Source organism: Neolamprologus multifasciatus, chromosome 12 (assembly GCF_963576455.1).
Source record: "Neolamprologus multifasciatus chromosome 12, fNeoMul1.2, whole genome shotgun sequence".
In the NCBI taxonomy this organism is placed as follows: Eukaryota; Metazoa; Chordata; class Actinopteri; order Cichliformes; family Cichlidae; genus Neolamprologus; species Neolamprologus multifasciatus.
In genome coordinates, this window is record NC_140450.1 from 32,991,117 (window position 1) to 33,000,996 (window position 9,880).

Genomic DNA, 9,880 nt, shown 5'->3' on the forward strand with positions numbered 1-9,880 from the left:
ATACGTATTGGGCTACATATTTATTTATTATACAGGCTATACAGTGCATAAAATCAAAATTCATATTTTATGTAAATGTAAATGTTTAATTATGTGGGCTACTAAAAATAATAAGTTATAGATTATATTTATATGAAACCTGTATACTTCATTTGAGTCATTTTAACTATATGTAACACCTGCATATGTGTTTTGTTTTTAAAAAGGCTTTGATTTTGCCACCCCATTTGATTTCCTTCTAATCTTAAAAGTACATACAGTGTCTGTCTCTCACATCCAAACTGGAAGCTGGTTCCATAGAAGAGGGGCCTGAAAACTGAAGGCTCTGTCTCCCATTCTACTTTTAAATACTCTAGAAACAACAAATAAACCAGTGTGAGAGGGAAGTGCTCTAATGGGGTGATATGGTGCTATAAGGTCATTGAAATAAGATGGGGCCTTATTGTTAAGACTTTGTGATGAGAAGGACTTTGAATCCAATTCTGGATCGAACTGGGAGCCAATGAAGCCAATATTTCTCCTATATATCTCCAATAAAGGAAAAATATTGAAGGACATATCCTGGTTAAAAATGACTCCAAGGTTCCTCACAGCGTTACTGGGGGCCAACGTAATGTCGTCCAGAGTAAGAATCTGGTTAGATACTGTCACGGCAGGGCAAACCGTGTGGGAATTATTAAAAGACCCAAGATGCAGGCACTACCGATGTGAGTGGGCTTTTATTGAGGAGGATGACATAGAACAAAAGGCGTGGGTAGCGAGAACAGAACTGACATAACCTAAACTGGGAAAACTAAAAGAACCTGAAACCTTGAAACCTACTATGAAAACCTAAACTGGGAAAACTAAGAATAAAACAAACCTGAAACCTAGAGACACAAACTGCTGTAGGAAGCTGTAGACAGATGCCAGGGAACCACACAGACGACCAAGCAACAGGCGAGAGAACACACAGGGCTTAAATACTCACAGGAGTAATCATGGGCTGGGACACAGGAGGGGACCACACCTGGGAGAAATCAGGGCTGACGAGACACAGATGTAAGGCTGAGATCGCTCAAATGAGACAGAGTCCTTCAGGATAAAACAGGAAACTCACAGACACAGAGAACCAGACAAGACACTGAACTAACAGACAGATTCACGAGCAGACACTGTGACACCATGCACAGACAGAGGGAACACAGCAGTGGGAGCAGGCAGGCACAGAACAGAAACCTAACAAATGGCAAACCTTAACAAAAGACATAACCAGAATAAACAAGAACATAGAATAATATAAGCAAATACAAAACACTGAGTCATCAGACTCAGGACCATGACAGATACCATATTTCTAAGATTTTCAAAGAAGAAGACAGCCGCATGTAACTACGACGGTGTTTGCTAGTTCACCTTACATGTATTAATGTAATAACGTGGTTAGCCTACTCAACGTAAATTACACACGAACAACATTAAGCTACTCACGCAGAGAAGAACGGCTGCTGCTGCATCATCATCCTCATCATTTCTGCTACACTGGCAGGGCTAGGGGCCAGGACTCTCCTCTTTGGGTTCTTGGGGGATGTTGCAAACTCCGCGTCCGATAACAGGCACCACACCCGCAGTAGATGTGCTCGGTGTGAGGTCTCGCAGCAAGCTATCAAATACGGTGCATTTCTCGGCTTTTAACAAAATGCTATACGTCGCCAGGTGTTTCATCAGATTTGAGGTGTTACCTCCTTTGACAGTATCACAGTATCAGCTTAAAGCACTTGTTGCAGGCTGCTGAGTTTGCATATTTTGCTGTGAAGTACAGCCAAACTTTTGACTGCTTCGCCTTGGGCATTTTTAATCTGTAGCTTTGCTCTAAAAGAACATACGTACCTGGACCCGCCTACTACGCTTGCAAAGGTAAAATGATTGGCTAGAATTCAAAGTGTATGACATCTCAGGAGGAAAAAAGCACCGAAATAAAGCACTGAAATGTGCGCTGCTTTTCGGTCTGGTTACTACTGTTTGTGTCAGAACCGGTGCCGATACCGGTACCCATCCCTGCTCAGCACAGTGCACAGCTACTACGACTGCCCACAGCTCATGTGAGGGAAACAAAAAGGTGCGACACAATCAACTGCTGAATCAGCCTTGTTGCAGACATGGATGACTGGAGACAGCCATGCAGTCATTCCTGTCATACTTCTTTGAATTCTGTGTACTCCAGGAAGTTGATGTGTAGTTGATGCTTTCACACCTTGAAAGTTGTGGTTCTTCTGACTGTTCATTTGACAGGCCTAACCGGTCTGCGTGAAGGTCAAACATTTATTTAGTCAACACTTGTGAAGCTAACACACAACAGCTACTAAAAAAAAGCATATCACAAAAACAAATTCATTCACCTTGTGAATAGCTGTTTTTTAAGAGTCAAATTGTAATATTTTTGTGCATTCACAAATCCAAAAGTTCTGTATCAGCATGCTTTTGCAAGAAGCTAACGTCAAGGGAGTTATCTAGCCCTGTGTAAATCTTAAACATGACTACACGGTCACCACAGTTGACAAACCAAGAAGTACAAGAACAGCTTCTCTGTGTTTGTGTCTCAAGTATAATAAAGACTTTTTTTCTATTTATTGATCTATCTAAAGAGATAGAGAGAGACATAAATACTACTGGTCAAATGTTTGAGATCAGAGATGAAATTTGTCTGAATAGGAAATTTAGCAAATGAGCAGGGAGTGCTGACATTGTAAATCAAATAATTAATGTGTTCTCCCAACTTTGCCCTCATCAAAACAAACACCTCTTTCAGCCATTACAGCCTGGCAGACCTTAGGCATTCTACGTGTCAATTTTTCAAGGTAATCTGATGAGATTTCACCCCATGCTTCCATGCCGTACAACAGGGCTGGGTATCGCCATTGATTTCTAGACTAAATTCGATTCTGATTCACAAGGTCCCGATTTGATTCGAAGTGAATCTGAGAAATTTTGCCTCAGTTAGTCAGAAATATTTTAATCCTGATCACTTATTAGTACATATCCATATTTTTATATCTATAAAAAGAAAGCTGATACTTGCAAGACTTCATCAGAGGTGTGAGCATCACAGCAGATGCCTTTGTGTCAAAGTAACTCAGGATAAAACACAGAAAAACATGAAGGAGATTTTCCTGGCCTGGCTTTTTATAGCAGATGACCTTAAAAATATTCTGCAATTACGGAGCCCCGCAGGGGACATGGGAGAAAAAAAGAAATTAAGACAGACTTTTGCAAGATCTTGCAAAACAAACTCGGGATCTCGCAAAAGTTTTGCAAGATCTCGCAAATGTTTTAGCCGCATTCTTCGGAGGCCGCCAGCTCGAAGCCGACCGGGAGGTCGAGGCACGATGTGCCGGGAAAGCGGTGTTCCTCCCGGCTGTAGTAGGTCTCGACCTCCCGTTAGCTTCGAGCTAGTAGGTGTCAGATCTCGCAGAAATTTTGTGAGATCCCAAGTTTGTTTTGTGAGATCTCGAGTTTGTTTTGCGAGATCCCGAGTTTGTTTTGCGAGATCTCGCAAAACCTTTGCGAGATCCCGGCCCTTTCTCAATTCTCAAGTACGCGAGTACGGACTCGCCGAGAACGCGAGCACGGACTCGCGATTTGTACAATTGGAACACCAGCGTACTTGATGATGTCACAGGTCCGGAGTTTTTACTGCTGTCCCCTCTTAATTTAACTGTGAGTAATATGTTATGAAGCTTAACTTTAATCACAGCCAAACCGGTTTACTCAGGAACAAATAAAACACTGAAATAAACCAAACATTAACATTTAGAAGTGATCGAAGTGACTTATATATCATGTTTAACCTCAGTAGTGAAATTTCTATTAATAAAAATAGTATACGTGTACATACCTTAATAAAAACAAGCAGGTGAGATGTTAGAACGCTTTTATTTTTATTTTAGTGGACACTCAATACAATAGACAGCTACTGGGGTTTGGGGTTTGTTTAACCTGAGTAGCGGGTTGAAAACGATGTGCCGGGAGTCCGCTGTTCTCGCCGGCTGTAATAATCCTCGACCTGCTATGGAGCTGGCGGGTCACAGACATCTCCGAAAACGTCGGAGCGCGTTTGGAAATATATGATATCTTGATAAATCGAGCAGATATTTGAAGTTTACACAACTACATTCTCGCTTGAAAAGAACTTAAAAGTTTATTTTGTGACCCAGAAAGAGTAATATTTAAAAGTTTTTAGCCCCGCTCGTCCGCCATTGCCGCGTTTGAGTTTTGGACGAAATGCATTCTGGGATATTTAGCTGTACCAAGTCCACACAAGTCACCACCGATGCATGCTCGATAAAACGGGCAGAGCGAGAACACATCCGGGACTTTTTCGCGTTCTCGGCTTGATGCGTGTCACTCCCCGATCCGTACTGGAAACCCGATCGGTACCCCGCATGCGCAAATCTTACGTCACTTCCTCTCTTTGCCAACATTGCGACATTCAATATATTTGAATGATACGGTTAGCGCCCAGTTAGCTCCTAGCATTTCTCAACAGCTCTGCCTCCTTTTTGACTGCCCGGGACATTTAAACAATGGATAATCCGTATACAAACAAATTCATGCTTTTCTCCTCAACAGAGAGCGTCCCCCGATTGAACAACAGCGCCGTAAAATAAGAAGAATGGCGCCTAATTACAGACTTAATAATATTGATTTAGCAATGTGTCACGTAAAGATTCATCAGCCAGATTAAGTGTTTACTGACAATTGACAGTGATAGCGTACATCATCATCACTATTCCAGTCAATCCTCTCCACACAGACAAGCATAAACACACTCGACTATCACTAAATCAAATTTAACACACGTTTGTAATGACGCCTATTCAGTTTACAATAGGGTTCATTCGCTCTGTCAGCAGGTGGCAGTATGCTCGTACACTGGGGAGTAAACTGCCATTAAACGAACAGAAGAAGAAGAAAACATCTGCACATGCGCGGTACGGATTGGGTAGACCCGATTTGTACGGTCCGACTTTGCACATGCGCAGTAAGGATCGGGGAGTCCAATGTAGACAAAAACAAAAAATAAAAAGATAGTTACGGATCGGGACTCCCTGATCCTTACTGCGCATGTGCAAAGTCGGACCGTACAAATCTTGTCTACCCAATCCGTACCGCGCATGTGCAGATGTTTTCTTCTTCTTCTGTTCGTTTAATGGCCGTTTACTCCCCAGTGTACGAGGATACTGCCACCTGCTGACAGAGCGAATGAACCCTATTGTAAACTGAATTGGCGTCATTACAAACGTGTGTTAAAATTAGTGATAGTCGAGTGTGTTTATGCTTGTCTGTGTGGAGAGGATTGACTGGAATAGTGATGATGATGTCCGCTATCACTGTCAATTGTCAGTAAACACTTAATCTGGCTGATGAATCTTCACGTGACACATTGCTAAGTCAATATTATTAAGTCTGTAATTAGGCGCCATTCTTCTTATTTTACGGCGCTGTTGTTCAATCGGGGAACGCTCTCTGTTGAGGAGAAAAGCATGAATTTGTTTGTATATGGATTATCCATAGTTTAAATGTCCCGGGCAGTCGAAAAGGAGGCAGAGCTGTTGAGAAATGCTAGGAGCTAACTGGGCGCTAACCGTATCATTCAAATATATTGAATGTCGCAATGTTGGCAAAGAGAGGAAGTGACGTAAGATTTGCGCATGCGGGGTACAGATCGGGTTTCCGGTACGGATCGGGTAGTGACACGCATCAAGCCGAGAACGCGAAAAAGTCCCGGATGTGTTCTCGCTCCGCCCGTTTTATCGAGCATGCATCGGTGGTGACTTGTGTGGACTTGGTACAGCTAAATATCCCAGAATGCATTTCGTCCAAAACTCAAACGCGGCAATGGCGGACGAGCGGGGCTAAAAACTTTTAAATAATACTCTTTCTGGGTCACAAAATAAACTTTTAAGTTCTTTTCAAGCGAGAATGTAGTTGTGTAAACTTCAAATATCTGCTCGATTTAGGAGCAACTCACCAGGAATTTTTTCCCTAGTTCTTGTAAAAAAAAAAGGGGGTTTTACTCTTCCGCTGTTGGGAAATGCGGACATTTTTGGTTGATGCCGATGTACCTTTTTTATGATTCCTGTTCATTTCCAGTGAGCTGACTAACTGCGTTAGCATAGCAAGCTAATCGTTAGTTAAGTGTAGTGTAAATTCTGTGTTTTTTGAGTGCTATATTATCTTTGATACTCACTACAGGTCACTCCCCCGGATGTGTTACATTCTTCTCTTGGCAATGTTTGCTTTTCTTCTCATAAATCTATAAATACCAAAATAAGATCTCTCTTTCAGGATGCAATGGTCTCTGTTCCATCAGCCATATTTTATTGGGCCAATTTTGTAACAGATATTGAATGGAAAAAAGTTTGGACTTTACCACAAAGGTTTTTCTTAACAAACAAAATTAAAGAGATTTCCTTTAAGTTGATTCATAAGTTTTACCCTATCAAACAATATTTGTCCAAATTTATGGCTGAAATAAATGTAAATTGTACCTTCTGTCAAGAACAACCTGAAACAGTTTCTCATCTGTTTTGGTCATGTAAATTTACATGTAAATTCTGGAAGGATTTCCACAAGTTTATTACTGACTCTGTTCTCCCTAATCTTCAACTATACTATAAGGATGTTATCTTTGGCTATTATAATTTTAAAGACAAGGACAATGATGCTTTCTTCTTTATAAATTTGGTTTTATTTTTGGCAAAATTTCATATACACAAAAGCAAAGTCCTCGGCAGAAAGCCTGAACTTCTTGTATTAAAAATGGAACTTGCACAATATACAGTGGGGCAAAAAAGTATTTAGTCAGCCACCGATTGTGCAAGTTCCCCCACTTAAAATGATGACAGAGGTCAGTAATTTGCACCAGAGGTACACTTCAACTGTGAGAGACAGAATGTGAAAATAAAATCCATGAATTCACATGGTAGGATTTGTAAAGAATTTATTCGTAAATCAGGGTGGAAAATAAGTATTTGGTCACCTCAAACAAGGAAAATCCCTGGCTCTCACAGACCTGTAACGTCTTCTGTAAGAAGCTTTTCTGTCCCCCACTCGTTACCTGTATGAATGGCACCTGTTTGACCTCATCATCTGTATAAAAGACACCTGTCCACAGCCTCAACCAGTCAGACTCCAAACTCCGCCATGGCCAAGACCAAAGAGCTTTCGAAGGACACCAGGAAAAGAATTGTAGACCTGCACCAGACTGGGAAGAGTGAATCTACAATAGGCAAGCAGCTTGGTGTGAAAAAATCAACTGTGGGAGCAATCATCAGAAAATGGAAGACATACAAGACCACTGATAATCTCCCTCGATCTGGGGCTCCACGCAAGATCTCATCCCGTGGGGTCAAAATGATCATGAGAACGGTGAGCAAAGATCCCAGAACCACACGGGGGGACCTGGTGAATGACCTGCAGAGAGCTGGGACCAAAGTAACAAAGGTCACCATCAGTAACACACTACAACGGCAGAGAATCAAATCCCGCAGTGCCAGACGTGTTCCGCTGCTGAAGCCAGTGCATGTCCAGGCCCGTCTGAAGTTTGCCAGAGAGCACATGGATGATACAGCAGAGGATTGGGAGAATGTCATGTGGTCAGATGAAACCAAAGTAGAACTTTTTGGTATAAACTCAACTCGTCGTGTTTGGAGGAAGAAGAATACTGAGTTGCATCCCAAGAACACCATACCTACTGTGAAGCATGGGGGTGGAAACATCATGCTATGGGGCTGTTTTTCTGCCAAGGGGACAGGACGACTGATCCGTGTTAAGGACAGAATGAATGGGGCCAAGTATCGTGAGATTTTGAGCCAAAACCTCCTTCCATCAGTGAGAACTTTGAAGATGAAACGAGGCTGGGTCTTCCAACATGACAATGATCCAAAACACACCGCCCGGGCAGCAAAGGAGTGGCTCCGTAAGAAGCATTTGAAAGTCCTGGAGTGGCCTAGCCAGTCTCCAGACCTCAACCCCATAGAAAATCTGTGGCGGGAGTTGAAAGTCCGTGTTGCTCGGCGACAGCCCCAAAACATCACTGCTCTTGAGAAGATCTGCATGGAGGAATGGGCCAAAATACCAGCTACTGTGTGTGCAAACCTGGTAAAGACCTATAGTAAACGTTTGACCTCTGTTATTGCCAACAAAGGTTATGTTACAAAGTATTGAGTTGTATTTTTGTTATTGACCAAATACTTATTTTCCACCCTGATTTACGAATAAATTCTTTACAAATCCTACCATGTGAATTCATGGATTTTTTTTTTCACATTCTGTCTCTCACAGTTGAAGTGTACCTCTGGTGCAAATTACTGACCTCTGTCATCATTTTAAGTGGGGGAACTTGCACAATCGGTGGCTGACTAAATACTTTTTTGCCCCACTGTATAAGGACAATCTCCTCATCAAAAAACACTAAGGCTCTCAAGACTGTTAACATCTATAACCGATTGAAACTGCTAACTTGATTTTGGCTCTTGCAAACTTTTGTTTATTTATGTTCCCCTTAATTTATTTTATTTTTTGTACTCACTTTTGTCTCACTGTCCTTGTCACTCTCTCTGTTCCTCATTGTACTACCACAATGTCATCTTTTATGTGATCCCTGTTTTACTTGACTGTATGTCTAAAATGTGATAAATAAAGTTAAAATATATATATATATATATATTATCTTTGATACTCTAAGCCAATGATGTCGGAAATGTTTTTTTCTGAAAGCTAGGAAGTAAGTTTTATTTCCTGTAAGGAGATGATAATCAATCAATGATAATTAATGATATAGGTGACCATTTACCAGTCTTTGCATCTTATAATTGCCATTATAAAGTTAACAGAGATGAACACAAGATTATTTACAAAAGAATTAGAACAGAGAAGACATTTAACTGTCTTAAAAATGAACTTTTAAAGCAAGGAACTTCTTCATGTTCATGTTTATGAAAATGAAGAAGTTAATAAACCTTACGAAGCATTTTTAAGAACACATTAAACACACATTAGTAACACATTACTTGGTAAAAACTGCCAGGTGATTGAAATCAACAGGAAACACAACTATGCAGGAAGACCATGAATGACTAAAGGACTACAAAATGCCAGCAAAAAAAAGAACACCCTATATTGAGAATTCATAAAAAAGAGAACCTGAAACTGAAAGGAAATATAAAACTTACAAAAACAAACTATCTAATATAATGAGAACCTGTAAAAGATAATATTTTATTAAAAGGTTAGAACACAATAAAGAAAACACAAAAGGTATATGGAATGTCATAAACAGTACAATCAAAAATGAATCAAGGAACAATGATTACCCTGGGTACTTTATGGAAGGGACAAAAAGCATAAACAAAATGAAAGAGATAGCAAATGGTTTTAATGAATTCTTCGTAAATATGGGGCCAAAACTGGCAGAGGAAATAAAGGTCGATGGAATAGAAAGGGACACTGGTGAAAATATTGAAAGGAATAGAAGCTCAGTGTTTCTAAGAGCAGTGGAAGAGAATGAAATATATGACATCGTTAGAGGACTTAAGAACAAAACCAGTACAGATTGGAATGACATTGATGTTGTAACAGTAAGAGAGTTGCTGATTATTTATGGTATTGGAAAACCATTAAAATACGTTTTCAACTTGTCTTTTCAAAAAGGTTTTTTTCCTCAAAAAATGAAATTTGCTCAAGTTATTCCAATTTACAAAACAAGTAAAAAGTATCACTTTGCAAATTATAGACCAGTGACTATTTATAAAAAGTTTATAAAAATGTATAAAAAAGATTTGACAGTTTTGTGGACAAATGTGAATTGCCTACATAATAAGAAGTACACACTTGGAGT